The sequence below is a fragment of the Dromaius novaehollandiae genome, chromosome 2 (assembly GCF_036370855.1).
Source record: "Dromaius novaehollandiae isolate bDroNov1 chromosome 2, bDroNov1.hap1, whole genome shotgun sequence".
Taxonomy (NCBI): Eukaryota; Metazoa; Chordata; class Aves; order Casuariiformes; family Dromaiidae; genus Dromaius; species Dromaius novaehollandiae.
Genome location: NC_088099.1, coordinates 36184936 through 36209542, shown reverse-complemented (window position 1 = coordinate 36209542; position 24607 = coordinate 36184936). Strand labels below are relative to the sequence as shown.

At 42.0% G+C, this 24607-nt stretch overlaps 1 long non-coding RNA gene across 1 annotated transcript in view; it reads right to left on the bottom strand.

Moving 5' to 3' along the window:
* LOC112985305 (uncharacterized) overlaps window positions 1–24607 on the bottom strand; it is a 49395-nt gene that overhangs the window by 5140 nt on the left and 19648 nt on the right. The window contains exon 2 of the long non-coding RNA XR_003259723.2: window positions 11049–11213. This is a non-coding gene — a long non-coding RNA (uncharacterized LOC112985305). The remainder of the gene's footprint in view (window positions 1–11048; window positions 11214–24607) is intronic.

Below are 24607 nucleotides of genomic sequence, written 5' to 3'. Positions count from 1 at the left end.
ATTAAAACATATGACAGAAGAGGCAGAACAAAAACAGTCTGAGATTGGACATGTAAATACATGCAAAGAAATGTTAAATCCATGGTGCAAGTTTGGCCTGCACATACTTGTGCACACTACTCTGAGTAGTGGTTCTGCTCTTCCCACTATCCAGAACTATCTCCATAAGGAATACAACATATGATCTCACATGTAGCACCTGTATTTTCCACCTACGGCAACTGAGCTGGGGGCAATAACAAACAATGGACCACAATTTGCTCGTTACGTTTTGCAACAGCTGTGATTTAAACTACCTCACTTCATAAGCTGGAAATTACAATCAGGTTATCTTATGGAAAAGAGTGTCAATATCGTTAAAATGACATTTTGAAAACCTGATAAATTAAGTTTGTCTGGTTAGAGCATATTAACTTGCAGGGCAACACACTTTGGGAGTATCACCTGTTGAAAATTTGTACAATAAAACTCTTAGAAACAGGCCACTAATGCTAAAAGCAAGAGTATTGTAAATTCTTACAAATACTATGAGAAGGTGAGACAAAAAAATAAAGTATAACAGGCATAGGCCTGTGCACATATATAGTGTCAAAAACAGTCCCAGAGGCATCTGTCTCTAATGAAGCTGCTTCAGTGAGTTGATTGCTAGGATCCTGAACACAACTCAGAGCTCTGCGTTTTAACCCCTGCATGGCCCTGGTTTTAGCTTCCAAAAGGTATGACAGGAACTGGAGCAGCTTTTGGGAAGAAAATAAATAAGGACTTAAGTCAGAGGTGCTGCAGAAAAAAAAGCCCACTTAAAACAGACGAGATTGAGGTGGAAGTCAGTGTGGCATTGAAGGCTTCACGTGAGCGACAACCGTATAGCCAGTATCCAATCTCCGTGTGTTAGTGAGAGGAGCACAGAAACATATCGTAGGAGGCCTCAGGTTTTTGCAAGTCCCCAAGCATACACATATTATCTTATTACATACTAAAAAAAGAGCAAATCAAATTAAAAGCAACAAGGAATCTAGAGTGAAAGGGCAGTTCACTGGCAACAGGAACATGGGCTAATTTCTACAGGAACTCCACAAATCCCAACGGAGAGGCAGGGTGAGCCAAAGGAGGAAAAATACACCTAAAAAATGGGAGCAGGGCTTCAGTGAATGAAGGTGAAACTAAGAAAATCTAGCACACTCCTTCAGTATTTTCCAAATGAGCATAATTGCAATCACTTTGGGGTGCGATGTTTCTTTCAGGTCTACAAAGAATAGGATGTGGTCAGTAAAGAGGAATGGAATTCTTCACAAGCTCCAGGATTTGGAGAACTCCAGGATTTAGAATAACCGATAATGTACTTAATGTAACCTCTTCCGCTGCTTATGGAACAGCTAGAAATAGATTAAAGTTTAATGTATTCATTAGCCATGAATACGATTAAAACAAAAATCTTTTAGCTGATTGTGAATTGTTTACAGAGACTCGTAATTACCTGATATATCAGTCTGAGACATGCCAGCAACTGCATAGCCTGCTTCCTGGCTGGATAAGTAAGCACAGCTTTCAGTCGGAAAGGATGGCTTAGGAAGCTTGATTCTCTTGCAGAAAGTTGGCTTGTACAAGGAGGCAGGGGATTAAAAAGGATTAGACATTTTAGATTCATAAACTTTTCTTGTGAGGGCAGTTTACATTGCCTGATATGTCCTTTTCTGAAAAATTAGCCTTATTGGCTAGAAGCCCATCTTTCTTGTCACATTCATGGACAACAGTTGTGAGCAGAGAATTAGACAGAGAAGATGAGAAGCAGTCCTTGTTGAATTTTGTATCTCTAGTGATATGAAGAAGAATCAAAAAACATCCTCTCGTGTGAAACAAATATCACTGCCAACTTATTGCAAATAGTTGTGGACAAGATCCTCAGCAGATGTGTGACTGTATAGTGTTACTGACTTAAGTAGTAACAAGATGACTTACTCTGGGTAGAGTAAGGCCTTGAGTCTTTACTGTTAGCAATTTTTACTTCTGTGGGTTTGCAGGGATAATGCTCAGATTACTGAACCATTTCCAGAAAGCAAAACAAAGGGCTAAGAAAGTCGCTTTTTAAATAAAACAAATGTTTGCTCTCCAAAAATAGAAGCCTTGTGCAGAATACGAGCTTGCCTCTTGTTTTGGCTAATGGGAACACCTTATTCTCCGAAACCTCACTCCCTGGTTTTCTCCTCCACCGACTCGCAGGACAGGAGGGAGCGCTGAACACCAACACACCTACCGAAGCGCTACGTAAGGCCGACTAAGGATGCATTCCTGCATATCTGGATGTACAGCCAGCCTGCCGTGACAACTTTCTGTTTTCTGCTGCGGAGGAATTCAATCTGGCGCATTCAGTGGTTGTTAGCAAGCACATATGGCCTCCCTGTCCCAGAGCAAGGGTTTTCTGCAGCTTTACGCTGCCCATCTTCAGATGGCCCAGAGCCCCTCACAACGCGGGCAAGCGGCTCCGGCAGCAGCCGCCACGCCGTCTCAGCAGATGGGCTTACACACGGGCATCCGCGCAGCCACGTGGGCTCTCCCTGCAGGTGACCAAACCAACGAGCCGCTCCGCCGGAGAGGCCGGATTTAAGGCTAAGGGGAAAAGGCTGCTTTCACTCCTGCAGAGCTGAAGGAGGAGGAGGAGAGAAGAGCTATTTTTAGACCTGATTATTGCTGCGTGGGAGAAGTGTGACCATCACCCGTGGTGCCGTGGCACAGAGCGGGTCTCCGTGACGGGGAGCAGTATGACCCCATTTGAAGGGGGCTTTCCATTTATTCCCTTGACTGTCCCACCTGATTACAGCGAGACTCTATGCATGAACAAGGGGCCTTTTTGCAGCTTCAGAGGGGCTGCCAGGAGCTCAGCATTTCCACCTCTGAGACAGTGTCAAGGGAATCCCTTCCCCTAATGGCTGCAGGAACCAGCTGCGTGAGCCTGCACAGGCTGCTGGAGATTTTGTGCTTCATAAGAGCTGAAGCAGCCCCTGCACTGAAGCAATTTCAACCATCCAGACCAAGAGAGAAGGTTATTTTTGTGAATTGTTAAAAGCTGTGCATGGGTTGAAGTTTGCAGCGTTCGCCTGTACCCAGCTGCTCAGCGCAGTGAGGTAATCCCTATCCTCGCGAGGTCAGGCACGTTCCCACAAACCGTCGAGCAGTCCTGGCACCAGCGCTGCTTAATGCGTACCTACGCAGGCCAGATGTTCGTGTTTTATGGCCCACGATAATAAAGACCTGAGGCCCACTGACTGCAGGCAACAGTACTTGAGTATCTCCAACCAGATTTGGGGGTTGTCTTCAGTAAACATTCAAGACGCTTGTGGCAGTTTTCTGTTGGGTATTGAAGACAAAAGCTTTTCCCAAAGGATTTGTTGACAAAGCCCAAATACCTGTTTTGGCATTCCACCTTAAGAAGACCGTCATATCTTGCTGAAGCAAAAGGGATTTTTTCCTTTGGAAAAATTCAGTAGAAGCAGTTAACCTCAGCCACATGTATCTACATTGCTAATATATTTTTACTACATTATTGAAACCTGGTGGATTAGAAAGTCTGCTGCATAAACTACAATTTGCAGTTCTTTGCCAGAGGCTCAAGAGGATACTAATTTTAACTAATCATCATCCAATCTCATCCTTGTTGGCTGTACTCATTTTCAAGGGATAAATTCCCCACAGCGCTCAGGGTTCTAGTTTCTGTGGTTTTTCTTTTTTAAAAACAGAATTATATGATTACATAATGCAGAAACACTTTCAACTCATTATTATTATTAAAAAGCAAATAAAAATCTCAAGTTTAATTTATCCAGAGTCAGTGCTCTGGGAAAGAGCCTGGTAAGGGGAAAGCAATGCAAGGAAAGCTCCTTTGGGCCTTAGAGCATGACTCGAAAGCTACGGGAAATTAGTCCCAATGTAAACGGACACCTGCTGCCCTCCAACACCTCCCGGTTATACAGTGGTCACAGGCAAGCCTGGCAGCAGCTTCAGGATCACGTCAGTGAGCGGGGCCCAACAGAGAAACTATAGCAGGGAAAAAGCCCATGAAAACTCCTCTGGTCACTGAACCGTGTGGCAGCACCTTGGGACTCTCATTTCATCCTAGTGCCCGGTTCTAAAGAGTGGCCCTGCTGAAAACAGGATAAAACCACCAGCAAAGCCAATACCATAAAAGAAGGAAGAGATTTTCACCAGCCTGGACGGGGATTTCTGAGCCCTCCTTCCCGCAGGACAGACGCTTAACTCGCTCGACAAAAAATGTGGTTTGTTGAGATGCTTTCGCCATGTAGATTTTACGCACGAACACCCTGCACATGCAATTTCTATGGCACGAGCTGCATGTGCTACCAGGGGTGGGATCCACACAGAGGAAAAAGCAAAGGTGAACCCACGTATTAACTAGTTTCTCACTTCTGCTTTCAGCATAGCCTTGGATTGCATTCTTGTTCTTTTTCCATATTATACATGCTCATACATGCTTGTGGGGTTTCTTGACTGTTAAGAGCTGTTTTGCTATTTTTGTTTTAAGGTACATGGGAGAAATTTTGGGAAGCTGTTGCTTTTTGAAGTTCTTTCCCAGCTCAAAAAAATGAAGGGAAAAAAAAGTCAGCTACAGCGACCTCCTCCAGCTATTTTCAGATCCTCCATAACGAGGAAGAGGTTAGCATGGCTCTGGACCACCTGAAAAAAGTACCTGTTAGCAAGTCTGAATTACAAACTGAAAGCATTTTAGACACAATACGATTGATGAGTAGTTGTATACCCAAAAAGATGATTTTGTCAAGGACTTTTCAGCTAAAATAGTTCCCACCATATGAAAGATACCTCCCTCCTTTTTTTCCTTTATCAGTTGGGAAAAAAGAAAAAAATCTTATAGGTAGGCTGACTTAAATCATAAGCCTCTGAACTGTCGAATCAGACTGGTTTTTCTGTTATTCTGAAGCTGAGGGAGTTGCAGTTTTAGTCAGTAGTCTCCTTTTTACTCCAAAGCATTTTACTGAATCACTGGCCTACATTTCCCAAAAAAACAGTAGGGTTTCTTCTGTGGTCAGGTCAGTGCTGTGTATCACAGGAATTTTGATCACGGGTTAGCATAAGAAATGCAGTTCAGCCAGGGAGCAATGCTCACAGAGAACTGAAGCATGAGACTGTCAAACTACAAATCCCAGGAGGCACCACAACAGCAGCAGAGACATGGGCTGATTTTGACCTGAACTAGAACAAAATATTTTAACTCTCTGCAAGATACTATTCTAAAATATTTTGATTGGGAAAAAAAATGCATCTGAATTAACACTTTTCTTTCCTTTCCTTTCTGTGAAATAGAATTTCAGGCTTTTCACTCTAAACGAGGATATTCTTTCTTTTGAAATGATCTGGGTTCTCCAATGGATAGAGAGTCCCGTTCTCAATGAGCTCTAATAAAGGCATTTTACCTCTCCCTGCCTGGAAGAAGTGGTGGGATGACACCACCATGCAGCTGAGAAGCTGTTCTCCAGAGCAGCTGGACACCTCTGATTATGTAATTTCAGGAAAATGCACCTCTTATCGTGCTGGGCATGTCACATACTGAATACTAGCAGTATGGCACTTAAAAGCAGGAACAGAACAAATTTTAAGGAATAATGAAAAAAAGTCATAGCCTGGAAGGCATGGAACACAGTAACTGTAAACCAGCTACACCAGTAAAAAGCTGAATTACCACTGCTGGGAGAAGCTCTCTATCGAGGTTAAAAACAAGATCCTTACAGCTGCAGCCGAGAAAGAGCTGACCCTGCAGCAGGTCACAGTTTGCATGTCCTTAGCACACACTGACTAGCCACCCAAGCCACCAAGCAACAGAATCCTAATTCTATCCAGAAAAAGCCCACCTAAAGAAGACTTGTACAATAATCAAAACAGGCAGGGTGGGTAGTGCCTGGGCTTAGTTAACTCCTTGGCAGGGTGAATTTCGCAGTCTGCCGCTGAGACTGGCTTATGGTCTTCTGCATGGTCCTTAGCCAGTTCTTCGAAACCAAGAACCGACAATTATTCTTCCTGGCAGGAGGTTTGGTTGACGGCATGCATGGGAAAGGGATGTCATTAGAAGCTGTCGAACACAGACATTTGGATCCTTATGAAGTAGGAGACTGAGTCTGATCTCAGATTTCCTGTGGCAGCAGAAGTGAGTACAGAGCACTAATACAGCTGACCACCACCGTAGGACCCACCTACAAAGAGAATTTCAGAGTCTCAAGTTTCAAATCGGCTGAATTTCTAGAATCATTAGGATCAGTCTTAGGGAGAGGTTTTCCTCCCACTTTTATTTTAATATCAATATAAAGTAGGCACAAAAACTTCCAGCCTGGAGGTACTCTGACAAGTGCACAGCATGCAGTGGTCTGGCTGAGCCAACACAAGAACTGATCACCAGGGTTAGGAAACAGAAAGGGGCAAACTGACCAGCCACAGATGAAGGGAAAGGGGAGAAGGTTTCTGGACTTATTTCCTTTTGGGAGATAACAAGCAGGCACAAGCCACAGAGGTGTCCAGTTTGCTTTCACAAGAAGAGCAGTAATAAAACCCCACAAATGAGCATGATGCAGGATTTCCCCCTCTTCTGCAAAGCCTTTCTTCTTTCCAGTATCTCCTTCATTTTAGCCAAATATAGCCTGAATAAAATTCTTTTGTGACCCAAACTGGAGGAGAAGCTGAGACAGAGGTAGATATTCATGACTTAACTTCTGATACCTACCATAAATCTTTGACCTTCTCTGTATATGTATGAGAGGGAGAGACAGAGGTACCTCCATAGGGTGTCAGTATACCTAAATAACACTTCTGCTATAAATCACCTTCTCAATAGAGAAAGCATCTCTGTCTCACTCCATTAATAATGTTAAGGAGTCTAGTTCCTGACTTAGGAGCATAATCAGTGCCAGAAGTTTGATGCTGTTAGTGATACCAGGTTGTCTCCTCTCTTTGTAGCGTTAGAGCTGTAGGCCAGACCGTTCTCTGATCTTCCCTAATGGCCTCTCTCTGCTGCCAAACAGAAGAAAACACAGTTCACACCTAGTCTGTGATGGGATAACAAGGCACAGGTACCAGATATGCACACAGCAAAAAACAGCTCTACAATGAAAGAGAAGCCAAATATCAGTAAACATCACAAAGTCTTCTTCACAGGGAATAACCCACTAAAAACAGCTTTGGGGACTATACAAGCATAGGAACAATTCTGTGAGTGATCTGTGAGTGATCCCCTAGCTGGGATAATGTGTCACCACTTTGGTACTACAGCACTCAAAATAAAGGTAACATACAGCAATATATACACAAATAAAACAAACAAAATCATCCCACCTCCTGCTAGAAGATCTATCACACTACACCACATGGTTGGCTGGCTGACAAGAGGTAGCCCACCTCAAGCAGGCAAGATATAATAAGAAGAGACAAAAACTGCAATAGCTTTTACAAGGCCAGTCTGATGCAATGGGAGAGCTTTCCGGGTATGCATGCCCCTCTCCAGGTCTGAAATGGAAACAGCAAGCACCAGGCTAAGTGCACTCGGAAACAGCCAGGCTGAGCTACCCCTGGACTGTCTTACTGTTTACATGATGCTGCTCAGTGAAAATTTCAGCTGAGAACCAATGGTGAAATCACACCTGGTGGGTGCCCCTACTGTCACCTATGGAGGTGGTACCTGCCCCTGCTTGGGCAGCTGTAGTTAGAGTGGGACCATGTCTGTATCTGCAAAGACAGGAGAAAGAAGTGAGTCAGTCAGTAATTTTTAAGCCTAAAACAAAAGATAAAAGCCAAATGGAAATGGACTTCTCAAAACTTTTCTCCTTTGAACTGCCTTCCTCCTCAGGAGGAACAAAAGTTTTATTCTGACAATCGCTATGAATGAAAAGCTCTGAAGTACTTTTGTTGTTAAAATCTCTTATGTTAGAAACCAGCTAATCTTTTCTCCTAGTTTTAGCCTACCTAACCCTAAAATTTGTAAACAGAGGAGAAGAAAGAGGAAAAAGAAAAGAAAAAGGGGCTTTAAACTCTAGGAATATTTTTTCTGCAGTGAACTCGGAGTGACTGAGGTTCCTAACAAAAGTTCAGCATGTAATATTTTCCATTGCTTACGGTTCCCGTCTGAACTTCCATTTTGTGGGAATACACTTGGATCATTGCTGACCTGTCTCTGGAAAAGGCTCGCTGTGTATTTTGGCTTGGCTTCCTTCCATTTCTACTCCTCTAAGTCTGTTCTCCATTTCAACAACTCTTATTGCCACATTCCCAAACATGTTACACAAGCCTAAAGAAGCAATTTATAGGAATATTAGTAATTCAGCTGTGACCAAACAAGCACTTTTCCCTTCTAACAAATCATTTTCTCCTGGGAACCATAGTTATGCAGTTGTTTGCTCACTTGTTTACAGCATTTCACTGGATGTGATATTTAAACAGACAGATGACTCAAAGCAGCATAAATCTGTGAAAGTCAGTTCTTTGCAGCAGCTTTCAGAGCAAAACCTGACTGAAAATATTCTGTGAAGACTTTTCCAAAAATGCCTGGAAGAGTGCTATATATGAATGTGTAACCTTCCTATAGCCAACCAAATTGTGCCAAATGGCTGTACACAGAGATCCTGCTTTGATGTTTATTGCCTGAGGCAGCACCATCCAAGAGGAGAATCTGTAAGCACTCCAGGAATGTAACCCATCTTCAGGTATAGGGCACTTTTGTAATACCAGCAAATACAAGGATATAAAAAGATTACGTAACTCACCCCAAGACTGGAGTTACTAGTAAACTACAAGTAGCGCAAAGGCAGTCTCACCAAATACCCTGAAATTCACAATTTTTGCCTGAACTTGCAACCCCTGTTCCCTTGAACTCTGGCTCCCATGGGATGCAAGTTGTCAGTTTGCCAGGTCAAAGACCTTTTTTTTCAGGTTTTCAGTATATTTTGTCATAAAATTATATCAAGTTCAATGTTAACTTCCCTGGAAAAAGAGGACTCCTATCGTGTGAACTCAAAACCTAAGCCCTAATTTTTTGTCTGCCTCTCTGCAGAATAAATCTTCTGATTCATAATATGAAGTAGATTTTGCTGACCCTCAGTTTCTCCTTTTACCCTCCTCTACACCCGTAAAACAGAGCTGGCCAGGTGGAGTAGGCCAAGTAATAACAGCATATGTCACCACAGACAGATCTTCATTAGAAAGAAATAGTCAGAAGACGTAGGCAGAAAAAACTATCCTAGTCACTGGTGACATACGATTACCAATAATAACCTCAGCCTGTGAGCATGGGTACAGAGCAACACCCACATACCTGCATCTGAAGTGACAGATATCATCCTCACCATACATTGTTCCTTTTCTACATCCTACCAAGATCACTGATGTCAGCCTGACTCCAGCCACTTCCCATTTTCATTTTATAACAGGTTGTCTCTGGTTACATGCAGTTACTGTGTGCCATTTAACCAGGGATCATCAAGGATACACATGTATGGACAGGTTTTAGCATGATGCGCCCTCATTAGCTCAAGGGAGCTCATGGAATCCTGGGCAGACAAAGCAGTTTGCTACCTTGTAGTGCACCACAGGATCTATACACTTGAGCTTGTTTGTCTTGGCACTCTTTTTATTTGGCCTGTGAGCATGGATACAACCTCTTTATCTACTATCTCTTTCAGAAATAAAGCATCAAGAAAAAGAGTTATTTTTTAATACTACAATGGTAGAACTGAGGAGCGGTGATGGTGCACAGGGCAGGGACAGGAGCAAGAGGTTGGGGACAGTGGGGAGTGGGGACAGCATAAGCTGCTTCCCTCAAAGCTGAGGAGAATTATGTTATCCACCTCCAGTTTCTAAATGTCAGCACTAATGAGTGGGCTCTTTCTTCTGCCTCTGCAAGTTTTCCATTTCTTCCCAGGGTAGAACTGACAACTAAGTAGGCAGCAACAAGGGAATGAGTAGAAAAATTAAGTGACATGTATTTATCAAAAAGATTGGACAGAAAATTTCTACATCCTCTATAAGAATTGCAGTTGCTACAGAATCACAAAAGAGTGCAGGGCTATAATGGCACGGTGAACCAATAACTTTCTCTCACTGCCCAAACTGGGGAGGGGCAGAAGGGTCAACAGGAGAAAAATACAAGATGAAGGCCAGAACCATAAGCTATTAGGAGCCTTTGGGACAGAAGAAAAGTAAGTTTGAGCCCTCCTCTATGAACTTTCTGGGAAATAAAAAAGTTAATGAAAAACTGCCATATCCAGACTCAATACAAAGACTTACAGATGACCTGCGCCCATGTAGTATGACCTGTCAAGTTGCTATCTTCCCTCAACAACAGATGCTTGGACTTCCCCTATAAAGAAGAATGTTTTATCCATGCTGAAGCTGAAATACAGGATATCATAACATGCCAGAACCTTAGTAGATGTATCTTGGAAATACCAGGGATGAAATTGGGAACATCTTGTCTGAGTTTCTTCCTGCAGGAAATTTTGACTTGTGAGTACTAAAGCAAATTCAGGACAGATGGATCACCCAGTGTCCCTAAAGCACTTTGAGGAGAGAAAAAACTGAAATACAACCTTAACGAAACTGCCTGGACTGACTTTCACCAGCCCAAGAAGAAGAGGCCAGAGTGTCCTCAGGGCTGGATGCCTCCAGCCATAGGAAAGGGACAGGCCAGGGCTGGGACAAATGCTGAAGAAGAAGCTTGGTGTGTCAGATGCGCGGTTTCCACCACTGTTTTAAAAGAAGGAAAGGTAAAGATGTCCCTTGCTCTGGGAAACTATAGAGCAAAAGAAAGTGGGGAAGAAAATATAAAGCCTTCATTAGAACCAGATGTGGTGTTCACAGTGAAACGCAGCTGTGACTCAAACTCCACACCTGCTAGGATCAGCTAGGTATCATCTCCGTCCACCTTGGCATCCACCAAGAGCATCCACTGTGAAGCTATTTAGTATGCACCTCCTCTGGTGAGCAGTGCCAATCTAACCACAGCAGTCAAGTAAAAAAATAGCATTTTGATTGTCCATGCTTACATTTTCCATCTTCAGCAGAGCAAATACTTTATTTCTGCTGCATTTTCCAACCTTTCTTCTCCCATCCATGACAGACATAAAGAGGATAGTTAGTTCACATCTTTTCCAAGGCCATCAAGTTGAGAAGCCTAGGGTCCAGATTCTCAAGAAATTTGCTTCGTTGCTCTGGAAAGCAGAGGGGAAAATAGGAAATGATCAGCTCTATTGTGGCATTTATGAATCTGTGACACCAATAACATGAGTCTGGCCCCAAATCCCCAGCTGTTCTTGATATGATTGACTTAAACTTGAGTACTCCTATAAAATAGCTTCTTTTTAACCAAGTGAACTCATAGCTTTGGGGGGTTGCCTATATCCTTAGGCAGTAAACTAAAGATAAACAGAAGGTTTTTGCTTTTCAAAGAAGCCAGTCCTGTGAGAGTTCCCCTCTCTTCTACTTTAAGTGCATTAAAAGGAATGGGAGAAAAGCAGAAGTTCCCCCAAACCATATGGATAATATGGTCCCAAAATAACAGGCTCCAGCCCTCATACGGCCCCAAGGAAGGAACAGGTCTATGTTTACTTCTGGAGTAAACTGAACTCAGGTGGGCTCTGAACTCAGGTACTGAGGACCCCTCAAGTCACTCTCCCATTGAATCTCTGCCACAGCAGCCTTCCACCACCACTGTCCAGGATCAACAGAAATACGGCAGATCTGTGAAAAGACCAAAGCATTTTAACTCGACTTTGCACTTACTTGTGGGCTATGTGATGACTACTTTAATATGGATTTTAACTTCCACAAATAAATTATTCTTAACTCCTGAAAATTACCCACACTTGGAAAATAATAATCCAGAGAGGACGGTTTGGGGGTTGTTGTCATTTACGTCCACGGAAATTTGCTAGATGTAGGGCCACTTCCTGACTGACGGTTTTGCACATTGCCTATTTATAGAAGAGAGAGGAAACCAAGCGATAATAGCAAGCATTTTGTTAACACCTCTCCTTGGGATCTTCACCAGTTAGGTAGTCCAGTTAATGCCTGTATGAAGAAACCGTTAGTTTTCTGATAACATCTTATCTGCATCTTAGCTGTTACGTTTTCCTTGGGCATTTAGGATCTGCAATATGTTTACTGTTTGAAAAAGATTAAAACCGTGGTAATTATCCAAACCTATGCAAACTAGAATTTTATTTTGAAGTGCATTAATAATTACCAGCTTGTTTTCCAGCAAGTTAGAAGCTGGAGAGCTACATGCCATATCCCAAGGGCACCAGAAACCATGAAGAGTTGGAGGATTCAGAAACACAAAGTGAGAAAAATTATTTGACAGTCTAATGTTTGAAGTTAATAGCAGATAACAAGGTAACGTTACGGGGCTTACGACATTGCAGAAAACCAACAAAATACAAAAAAGCCCCATGGCATTGTTTTTAATCCACCCTTCCCTTTCTTTTTTTATAATCAGGGAGTATTTCTCTCAGCTGGTTTAAGAGAACTCCAGATGAAGTCTACTTTGTTTTCCTCTGAAATATATTGTTCCTTTTTCTTCACTTCATATTGCCAAGCTCAGTTGCATGCTGAGATAAAACACAGGTAGCTAAAGCATTGTCTGAGGATCACTAAAGAATGTGAAGACAGCAGCTTTATAACAGTACTTTATAATGTGACCATGTTTGTATAATGGGAAATGGGGACACTGCTGATTTCAGCTTACTTCACATCCAGATGCAGCAAGTTATCACCACCTGTGCCCAAAGCAGGGCAGTTGAACCCAACAGGCACTTCCCTAACAGGGGAAAAGCAATAGGTTAAAAAGATAAGAATAGCTATACGAGTTCAGAGTAAGGTCTGTCCGGCTCAGTATCGTTTCTCCAACTGTAGCCAGTAAGCAATGTCTAAGTCAGGCCATACAAATAGGCCAAGCACACAGCGATGCTTTGCCAGAACACGCTCCGAGCACTCAGTGCCTTAGGGACTCCTCCAGCCAGAGGAGTATGTCCGTGTTTGCTAGCTGCCAATGGCATTTTCTTCTTCCTATGAACTTGTCTGGCTGCTTTTGAACCTGGGTAAAGTTTTGTCCCCCACAGCACTCTGAGCACTCTGTGGCCAAGGTTGCCAGTGATTAACCAGGGAAGAAAATTCCTCTGCCTATTTCTTTTGAACCTTTTATTTCATTTAGCATCACATGACAGAAGAATTAGAGGAAATAGTGAATAACTGTTCCCTGTTTACCATCTCTGCTACTCCTTATTTGATAGATCTCTGTCATATTCCTCCCTCCAAGTCACTTCTTTTCCACGCTGAAGAGCTGTAATCTAGTCATGTGACAAGGAAGCCATTTATGTCCTTGACCATCTCTATCTTCTTTGTTTATTTTCTGCTTTAGTCATCCTTTTTGACAACAGAGGATTCATGAAGTGGGTACTCCATTGACTTATGCAGTGGCATAACAATGTTTCCTGTTTTTTAACTTCTGTTCTTTTTCTAAGAGTGCCTAAAACTGTTTGCCTCTTCAGCTATCACTAAGCACTCAACCGATATTTTCACAGAACTGTCCAAAATGACTCCAAGATCTTTTGTGATTACTAATAACTAGTTCAGAACCTACCACTGTATATGCAAAATTAAGGCTGTTTTCCAAAGTGTACTACTTTGCTTTTATCCACAGTAAGTGTCAGATGGCATTTTATCACCTACTTACTTATAAAATGAAATCTTTCACCACCATTTCAAAGTAAGCTATTTTTCCCCTGAGAGTTTCTTTCATCATTCTCTGTCTCCCTTTTCCAGATCACCATGAACCATTCAGGTTTGCAAATATCGATCTCTAGGAGATTCCAATGATCCCCTTCCCTACGAATATATTCCTACACTTCGAGTGAGATTCACTGTGCAGTTAAAAGTATCTCAGCACATTTTGCACACAGCATAGCCTGCCTGGTGCCAATGAGCACATGTTTCTCTTAAATCCCAGGTCACATCTGTCAGCTTCATACAGATGTCTTGGATATTGCAGAGCATCCCAGATGGCACTCTGTGCCTATTTTTAGGCCACTGAATCCAACCCTTTGTCTCCTGCTTTTTAGCCAGTTACAGACTCATAAGGACCATCTTATCACTCAGTAGTTTTCCTTCTCTCCAAGTGTTTGTCAATAACTGTTTTGGAAATCTGGATAGGCTGTATTAACTTTTTTCACATGCTAGTAACTACTGTAGAAAAACACTAATAAATTTGTGAGGAATGAGATCATCAGCAGAAGCAATGATGACTCTTTCCTATTATACGTTATTTATTTATGTGTCCACTTAGTCTAATTTTTACTGCAGTTTCTAGTTTTCCTCTTGGTCACTAATTCCTAGAGCCTCCTGAAAATCTTGAAGTCCTATCTGCCACTTCTTACCCCTCTGGTAGCGCTAGGTGCTGTATTTTACACTCAAATGGTTCTACTCCTTCAGACTAAACGCTGAGGCAAAGACCTTGGACTAATCCAGGGCTGGCTCAGCATAAATTAATCCATATATTAATCCATAATCCATAAACCCTTCACATAAATGAGACAGGACATACCTATAATGCTTGGTCTATGGCCTTTTTTTGGTTTAAAAGCTATAGCCGTACTAGCAACTCCTCCTAGGGTAGGCACAGTTAAGAGTGGCCAAGAAAGTTCTTCTATCTTTGTGGTTTGTATCTAGTCCACAAGCAAAATACACTATGCTATAGTAGCAAATGGATTTTTTTGGCCAGCATTTGCACTGGGGCTTTACTGCTATTGCCACATCAGCAGAAGGCTCTTGCTCCTCGCTGACACTGCTAGGCCAGCAAAACTTTTAAGCATAGGCTGGGCCTATGTTTCAGTACTTTCCCATGGTTGCCCCAGAACCCACAGCAAAACCTCAGCTCTCCACAACTCTGTGGCTCTGTTCCCAGCTTTAGTCTTCTTCCTCCATTTTTCCCCTCTACCTATGCTTTCAAAGGAAACTAGCCCCAACTCCTTAAACATCTGCCTCCCACAGTGCCCACACTGGATACAAGCCACCAGCAAATAAGGGAGAGAAAATGAGAGAGGGATCATATATCTGAATTTTCACTGGTGACACAGAGATGAAAGCTTCTCAGGCATGTTTAACTAATCCGTGAGTCACAATCATCTTTACGAATTCAAATCTTGCTGTGAATACAAAATGTGAAAAAGTGTTCACATGAGTTAAACAATGTGTCCTTTTGTTCAATGAATAGTAGAAACACTCATGTCTGAGTACAGTGTCATGTAAAGTTGTTTTAGAGAAGACATTGCTCTTGTCCACAAGACAGTCTATATCCAGATGGAATTTATTCCTCTATAGGGATCTTATTTCTCCTTCTCATCAGATGCAAACTCTCTTCTCTGTTACTAAAGAGATTTATGCAGAGCCACTCTTCTGGTAAGATACTTGAGTCTTGTGGTAAAATTTAGACGAGGTCAATTTTTGGCTAAAACTAGTGTGTTACTGCAGATTATTCCTATCCTTAGCCAGTAACATATCACACAAATGCATCAGGACATTTTCCTGGACTATGATGTCTTTATACTTACTGGAACAACTACAGAATAAACAAACGGAAAGGCCTTCCCTGAGGCTGACCTGTGATTTGGAATTGTCTCTCAGTTCCTTGAACTTCATTTGCAGTGCATAAAAATAAGCCCAAGCATCAATACTATATATCTGTCACTTCCTCCAATGTTCCTCTGTAACTACTTATATGAAAAGACTACAGAGTATATCATGCTTTCACAAACACATGCATAAGCACATCCTCCATTTACATCTCTGTTTTGTAGCTAGGTTCTTTCAGGTCTTATGCTATTTTGATCTTCCAAGCTTTGTTCCCTGCTTTCCACCTTCTTCCCACCAACCCCTCTCCCCAAAAGAAGAAAAATCTGGGATGAAAGTCAAACCATGCTGACCATTTGGTAGGTGTCTATGATTTATCTCAGCCTGGAAGATACTTAAACACAGGAGCTAGTTCTGGAGGCTTTTTCTTCACACTAGAACAGAGCAATGTGAGCAACAGTGCTACCAAAACACTGCGCACTTTAATGCAATAGCCTGTTTTGCACCTTCAAAGTTTCTTTGATGCCGAGATTAGAGTTACTTCTGTGCTGCACAAAGTGGCAAGCAGCAAGGAGGGTGGGCAGATTAAGAGAGACCAGGCCTCACACTGACTACGAGGAGCACAAAGAGTTTGCAGTCGGATTGATGAAGAGAAGGTGAGCCAGCCTTACCAAGTGAGCAGCAAGCATCCAAAATGCTTCACATCCTGTGCAGTTTGTGCAGCACGTTTTCAGGGGTATGCGCAATCTCCAGCGGTGTGTCCAGAGAGTGAGGCACAGAGCATACAGCCAATATCAAGGGAGTGAACAGCAACTCCTGAGAAAGCTGCCCGGCTGCTTGCCCAGACCACACCAGCATGGGATGTGCATGGTGCCGCTGTGGTGACTCCAGAGGGCCACCAAGGACTGGATCACGTGACAAACCCCACAATTTGAGCAGGAACATACGGAGCTCCAGATATTATCCACACAGGTGGTACAACTCCTACTTCCCTGGCACTACATGATTTCAGGAGTCTTTAAGAACATAACTCTTCACCTTGGAAACATCATAGAAATACTGGGCTATTGTGGTTGGACCAAAGCCTTAGGCTCAGAGAATGGAATCAGAGATATTCATGAGAGTAGATATGGTTGTCAGTAAGCAATGATTGATTAAAAAAAAAAAAAGTGATAAGTACATTTTTGTAGAGGTAGGGTTGAGGACAGGGTAGGAGATTCCAGCTAGGTGGATGCTTTAGCCCAAATGTCAAGGGGAAAACTGCAGATGTTTCAGGGCCTATTTCAATATGCAGAGCTCAAGTTAAGATTCTATATAACAGATGGCAGTTTCTGAATCATCAAACATTACTATTTGGCAACAAGTTTGTGCTCTATCAACCATTTTTCAAGGGATTCTTCCCGCAAACTTCTGTGAAAGCAATGTGTATTCTGTAACATTCAGTCGCACAGTTTCTAAGCTGAAAAGCGGATTCCCAAATAAATGTACACAAATATGTATTTAAAGAAAAGATCTAAAGTAAACTTTGCTTGAGTGAGAGAAAGCAAACCTGGAGCCTAGAGACTCACCTTTTTCTGCCTATTTCCAGATGATTTATGCTTGCATTTCACCATCTCCAAAGAGGTCAAGTTGTTGAATTTTTAGGTAGTTTTCAGTAAACAAAAGAGCAGAGTTAATTGTTAACACCAATATCTGGCACTGCAAGCAATTTTATCTTTAAAATGCCCTTTTAAAAAAGCCTGCATGTATAGTTTGATTCTCTCATAATACTGAGTATTATACCCCTCACTGAGCAAGCAGACACAGGCACAGATACACAAACCCAGATACACAAAAGGATTCAGGCACTTACATGCTTTCCAATTTAATTTATTTTGAGTTTGGTGGACATTAGGTACCAAAACACTTTAATGGGTCTGGCCCTGTGAATCTTTGCAGCGCCATCAGAGGAATTACTCCCAGGGGCAGGATTAAGTCATCCCAGCTCTGGTCCCATCCTCAGTTTATGAGGCTAGAACCTTTTCTCAATTACATCAGCAAAGTTAATAGAAATAGCGCATGACCTTTCTTTGATAAGGCTCTTTATCTCAGCAGCCTCCCAGAGAGTCACACTGTCTACTGTGCAGAGGTAAAAATAGACAGCATTCCTACAGGGACATAATTCATGGGGCTATATGCACAAGGAACGTACCAAAACCTCATAAAGCGCCAAATGAATCATGCTGTGCATACAAACAAACAAGCTGCACCCACTCTATAGTGAAACAGTCGATATAAATTATCTAAATAACAACTATATGTCTTAAATCCAAAAGGAGAGAGAAATGGAAGAGGGTAGGCAATAGCCAAATGATTGTGTATCATGCGTTAGGAAGCAAGGTTGCTATTTTTGCTTCTATGGTACCTCATTCTGTTTGTCAAGCATTTTATTCCTATCCTGTAAGGACTGTGACTAGGAAGAGAAAGGAAACTACAAAGGACAAGAACAGAGACTCTTCACAGGTGATCAGTATGGTCTACTTAAGGAAGAGGAAATGCAGAAAAGGGGAAAAGATTGCTGTGCTTAGAGCAAAACAAACCTGCAGAGTTAAAGCATCTCTCAGAAGGAACAATTTCTTTCCTCCCTCTCCTATATAATGCCACACAGTTTATCAAGTGAAAACCTGCTGGATGAAATGCTTCTTTCTCAGCAATAAGCCATATCTAGACCCGCTCATAATAGCAACCAAAATCTGCAACCATATTTTGTAAGCAAAGTTGTTGCTTGTAGGCATGCATCTCGAAAGTGATGATTCTTTTCAGAGCTGCCCTTTAAATCATCATTTTAGGCACAAACCTGCATTTTTAGAAGCAGAACCAATGCATCATGTTACATAGAAGAAAGCCATTTTGTTCTAAGCTGGAAAAATATTTTCCATTTCTTCAGATTTTGTCTACCAAAACAGGCCTTTGCAACCTTGAGATTGTAGGCAGATGTCAAGGTTACCACTATTGTATCCTGTACCTCCAGTACAGATGGTAGAAGTGGTTCAGGGAAGGAAACAGTTAAAAACCACTGGTCTAAGCTACAGTCATAAATAAAGGAGACTCTTGTGGATAATTGGCATATGGGAACCTTTCAGATTTTGCTTTTATAATTCATGTTTTTCCCTACAATGTTCTTTATGAACATTGCATTCTTATTTTAAATTGGTGATGATTCCTTGGCAAAAATGAAAAATAAAATATGTATGGCTGATTCAAGGAACACCAGCCCTATTAAGTTCGGCATCACAGTCTACTCTGCATCGCAAAAGTATACTGAGTAAAATCCTGGCCCTTCTGAAATGCATGGAGTTTGTCATTGATTTCAGTAGGGCCAGGACTCCACCCATCAACTGAAAGTATTTCTAAATAATAAGAGGAGGTGACCAGCATAAAAACATATTAGTTAACACGCTTGAAATAGAATGCTTTCAGACTGTGGTTAGACAGAATAATTATATGTTCACATAGTTTTGCTGGTTGAGGGGCTTGGAGTAAAGGCATGTTAAATACTTTTCCAAAGTCCAGCTTTATAAGCTCTCCTTTTGTTACTATGTAGATACGCAGAATTACATGTCGTCAGACCCAGTCCTTTGTGATCTCTTCTTTTCCCGTAATGTTTATGATGTGACTGACTCCTTGGTTAGCAAAAAGCCCAACAATTCTAGAGGTTGAAAGGTTTTCGGACTTTCTTTTGTAGAGAAGCAGACAGTAGCCGACACAAGATGCTCCCTGATGATTTAATGTTGTCAAGCTTTCTTCTCTTCCGTTTTTTGCACAGAAGTGCTGAATGTGTATACCCTGCTGGCATCTCACCTTGCTCCCGAGCTTTGGCCGGGAGGAGTATCAACAACAGTTCTGCTTGTAATGACCTCACTTCTTACTATCCAGATTGTTTTCTGTTTTTAAAAAGAATCACTACTTTTTTCAGTAAGTAGGAAACAAAACAAAACATTGACTCACAGGCTGAAATAGAGCCCTGGGTCCCAAGCAGCCTTTGAAAGGAATGGGCGTTTTCTTCCCATGAGACAGACTGAATAATTTTTAGTATATTGTTTTGCTAAGTAATATGTTCCATCTCACTTTAAAAGTGGAGAAGCAGCTCAGAGTCATCTTACCTTTTTTCACTATTATTCATTTTCACAGTCGTGCTGTCCCTACTTCAAATATTGTAAAAGGCCCCCCAGTTCAGTCAAGTGCTGTTTCAGTCTGCACAAAGACGGACATGAGAAATTCAATGCCTTTCTAGTTTCTTTTCCTTCCAATCTCCCATCAGCCATCATTACATTTCTTCATAAACAGCATCCAGATGTTAATAAACATGTCAGACTTACTGTTTTTCAACAGCATAACCTTTTCGTTTTCAACATTTCCTACCATTTATTTCATCTACGCTGAAGCCGCTGTTCCTTGCTCATGTTTCCAGCTCACCACAAAATATGCTGTATGAGTGTCAGAGGAAGAATTCCTTTAATCTGAACCAAAACAACATGCATTTGCTTTAAAACCAGGGAAATAGGTCCTGCATTTAAATTTATGCTCATTGGAGCTTCTGCTAACATTTTTTTCTGGATGGGAATTTAATGTGGAGTATCACAGAGTGTTCCAGTTGGTGTTCAAAAGTGAACTTTTATTTTCAGAGCTCACAATAACAGAAAGACTGAGTTTTTTTTTTTTTTTTTTAATAGGCTTCATTCAGTTGAAAATATGTCCCCAGCTCATGAGCTATGGCTTACAACTCAATCCAGATCTGATAAGGCTGACAAGTGACAGAAGTACAATATGCAGCACCTTGCACAAAAGATTTGGAGCACCACTCATTAGTCTGAACACATTAATGCCACTACATTGTAAATAGACTTCAGACTTAAAATCACTTTCTCCAGTCAAGACCAGCTTGCACAAAAATTTACTAGCTATACAGGGAATATAAGAATATAATATTTATACAGTCATGTCTTAGGCCCCAGTTCCCGTACTTTTCTGTATCGTGATAAAAGCAGTTGCTTTTCATTGAACTTGAGTTCAATGGACTCTGGAGGTCCACAGACTACTTCTAAGAGGTCTGTGTAAAGTACCTAATAAAACCAAGTGCATCACCTTTGGGGTTCATTCTGCTAAACAAGAGTCAACATCTCTACTAATCGAAGGTGCTTGAACTGATGGTTAAAAGCTAAAGGACAATTAATTAAATTTCTTTTTTCATGTACCTGAGAATGACAGGAATTGACAAAGATATTGCTAAAAAGTAGTGGTCTATTACCAGAGGCTTGTTACTGAGGCTGAAACCAGAGGGACCTCCCCCAGCAATGGATTAGCTTCTCTGTAGGGACATCTGCAAGGGACCTAAAAGACCCCAGGTTCCTTAAAAAGGTCGACAGCAAGTCCAAGGAAATGCATTTTCTTAGGCAATCTGAAAACTGTCAATATCAAGGACATTGCATCTTTCAAAAAACAGCTCAGGAACTGAGATGTGCTGCATGCTGCTAACTCACTCATGGCTCTCCCACTGCATACCCTGTACCACAGAGATGAGGATGATCTTGTTTACTGCTGAAAGGCTCACTTGTCTGGCTGCCCATTGTGCCACAGGCCTGAGGCTCACTGTGAAGGGTTAAAACCTCGTCTCAAACTAAATGGTGTTTAATAAAGCTAATGGATATGCTGGGCTCGCCAGCCCAAGCTGCAGAACCGAGAAGATCCAAGAGCTTACCCTATTTCAAAGCCATGACAAGGGCTGGCAGCATCAAAGCAATCTGGGGAACGTGGAGCAGACAGACTGCAGAGTGCCAGAGCTTCCCTGGCACATGAAGCCATGACAATGTACAAACACTCTCATCAGGCTTCAAATTCAACTCTTCCCAGGCTTCAAATTCAACTCTCCCCTTGGGGACATGCTGCCAGAGTGGTGCTGTTTGCTAATACCCAGCGTCAGAAAGCACTCTTTCTGCTTCGCTAGTGGGACTGCAAAATGGGAATCGAGTAAAACCTAAACCTAATCAAAAACTCATTGAAACCATTGTTTTTAACTTCTTGTTAAACTTCCTGTAAGTACTTCTGCTAACCAGAATAACAGCTCAACTAATGCTGACACCCCCACACAGGAGCTTGTTGAGCACCAGGACTACCTGTACCTTTGCAGGTCTGCAAAGCTGTGTTATATCCTATATAGGTATCATTATACTCTCTATAACCATGCAGCACTCACCTCTGCGCCACCCCCAGGGATGCTCTGTGCTGCTTGGGGTCCCCCTTGGCATCCGCTCGTGGTGAGGACTCTCGTGCCGGGAGCGGGAGACGGGCCTGGCTCCGAAGGGGAGGAGAAGGGGCAAAATGTGGATGAGGCACTACCACTGGGTGCTTTCCAATCTCAAATGTTCCATTTTCCAGTGCAAGCAGGTTTAAACTGGTTGGAGTTACTGAAATAGTTAACAACCCACGACTGGCCTGCATGGGAGCTGAGCCAGAACAAATTCAAACACAGTGAAATCCAAATGGAAAAAAGTTCTGGTTCAGCTTTCTGGCTTTAATTCTCTAAGGACTTTGCAAATGAAGGTAAAATAAAAAATTTAAAGGAAACTGAATAAATGAAGAAAATTATTATTATAATAGCCTCTAGAGTCTCCTGTCAAGTTTGAGATCCCAGTGGGCTAGACTCTGCATGAACACAGTCCTTACCTCAAACAAGTTACAATCCAAACAAACAAGAAAGGGAGGGAAGAAAGAAAAGTGGGGCAAAGAAAGGTACAGGAGGGTAGTGACAGCACTGCCCATGACTGTAAGCTTTGCGCTCTGCTCCAGGTGAGATCCTATCACAGCAAATTAAGAGAAGAACAATCCACACAAAATATCTTGGTTGCAATCCTCTGCCCATGCCAGTTTCAGTATTGATATCAGTTTCCCTAAGAAAGCTGCTCAGTTTCCCAGGAAACTTAGACTATTCTTCCTGCCCCCCTCCTATCTAGACAAAAAATTATTAGCAGGAACATGAAGCAAGACTCTGTTGTGCATGCAGTAGATATTCTGTTACGACAGACTAAAGAAAAGTCAGCTGTGATGCAAGAATGATTATGAGAAAGGTCTCCATTATTTTGGTTAGTTTTTAAATAATTTGTGGACCACAGCTGAATATTTGTTCAAGGAAATAACGGTGTATAAAGCAATCACTGACTATACACAGCAAGGGACCAGATGCTATTGGGTTACACTTCCACAGACAGGCAGCACTAGAAAGTTAGAACAATTTTGATGCAATAATAATGCAACAAATGACTGAAAACAATTCCAGGCTTTAACAGTGCAGTCACTGCTTACATTCCTATTGCCATTTGTGTAACTGTGTTTATTTCATTTTCTTCCTGAGAGTAAGATTTAAAATAATTGACTAGTCTTCTAACTTGCAGACGCAAAACTTTGTTCTCCTCAGGTCTTTACAGAGTCCAGTTCTGTTCACTTCCTTTCCAATTGCAATGTCTCCCACAGACTTCATCATTTACGCTCAAGAAATAACTCCAAAGGAACCCATACAAGGAAAAGCGTCAAGAGATTAATAGAAATGCCTCTAAAAATATTCAGGGAAAAGCTCTAGACTTTTCTTTAGCTAATAGGAAACACAGAGTATTTGCTGTCAAATAAGCATCAGAAATATGGAGAACCCACAGTGAGGTCTGTAATACATTCTCTAGCTCCGCAAAATCACATGAGGCCTGGCTATAGACAGGGTTATCTCAGGACTTCTCAGCAAAGTAGGCAAGACTAGATTTTGCCTCCTGGAATAAGGGGTTGGAACCTGACAAAGGTTGAGCTGCTCCTACCATGGGAAGGACATAGAGAAAAAAAAGGGGTGCAGGTGGGACAAAGAGCCGAAGAAAAGACTTGTGAAACTGGGCATGGGATATCTGTTGCCCTAAGCAGAGAAGGGGCAAGTTGGTAACCTTTAACTCACAGTCACAACTCAGATAGCCTATTGCCCTTCACACTGTGGCCCTTCCCACAGCCCAGGCATTCCAGCTTTTGAGGGCTCCCAAGTAAGCAGACTAGGGCTATGACCCCAAGGGATGTTCTTGGCTACCTATATACATCACATCTCCAGCAGAGTTTCTGCAATGAGAAATGAGGAGGAGTGTTAGAGGGCTCCTAAAACATTTTAAGGTATCTAACCAGTTTCTAAACTTTACAGGAAACATCACTGTTTTGATGACCCAGATATGCTTGCACTGCATTACAGAAGTAGCATACAGATCGCAGTCTGAAAACTTCTTTCATATACTGCACTTCAGACTGGTTAAATGCAGCCTGCTTTAACCAGCCTATCTTCAGGGATTGTTCTCCATACCATTCACTATTGCACAGATCAACCTGTTCTGCTGCATCATCAATAAGACCATTTTGGTGAAAGAAGTAACAGAAATACCAGGTTAAGACAAACTCAGTAGCAAAATATTAAGGTAATTAGTTGCTGTAGTGACTCAACAGAATAACATTTCCCAAAGCCACACAGATTACACAAGTTCAGACATTTGATCTTCTTGCATGGGCTGGAAGGAGAGTAGGAGCTCTCATGTCATGCAGACATCTCTTCAGGGAGGTCTCCACAACAGCCCATCCACAGAATCACAGAACGGTTGAGATTGGAAGGGACCTCTGGAGATCATCTAGTCCAGTGTCCTGCTCAGGCAGGTCACTGAGAGCATGTTGCGCAGGACCATGTCCAGATGACTTTTGTTGAATGTCTCCAAGGATGCAGGCTCCACAACCTCTCTGGGCAACCTGTTCTAGTGCTCAATCACCCTCACAGTAAAAAAAAAAAAAAAAAAAAAAAAAAAAGGGTTTTCTTAGATTCAGATGGAATTTCCTGTGTTTCAGTTTGTGCCCATTGCCTCTCATCATATCACTGGGCACCACTGAGCACTGTCTGGCTCCATCTTCTTTACAGCCTCCTTTGAGATATTTATAC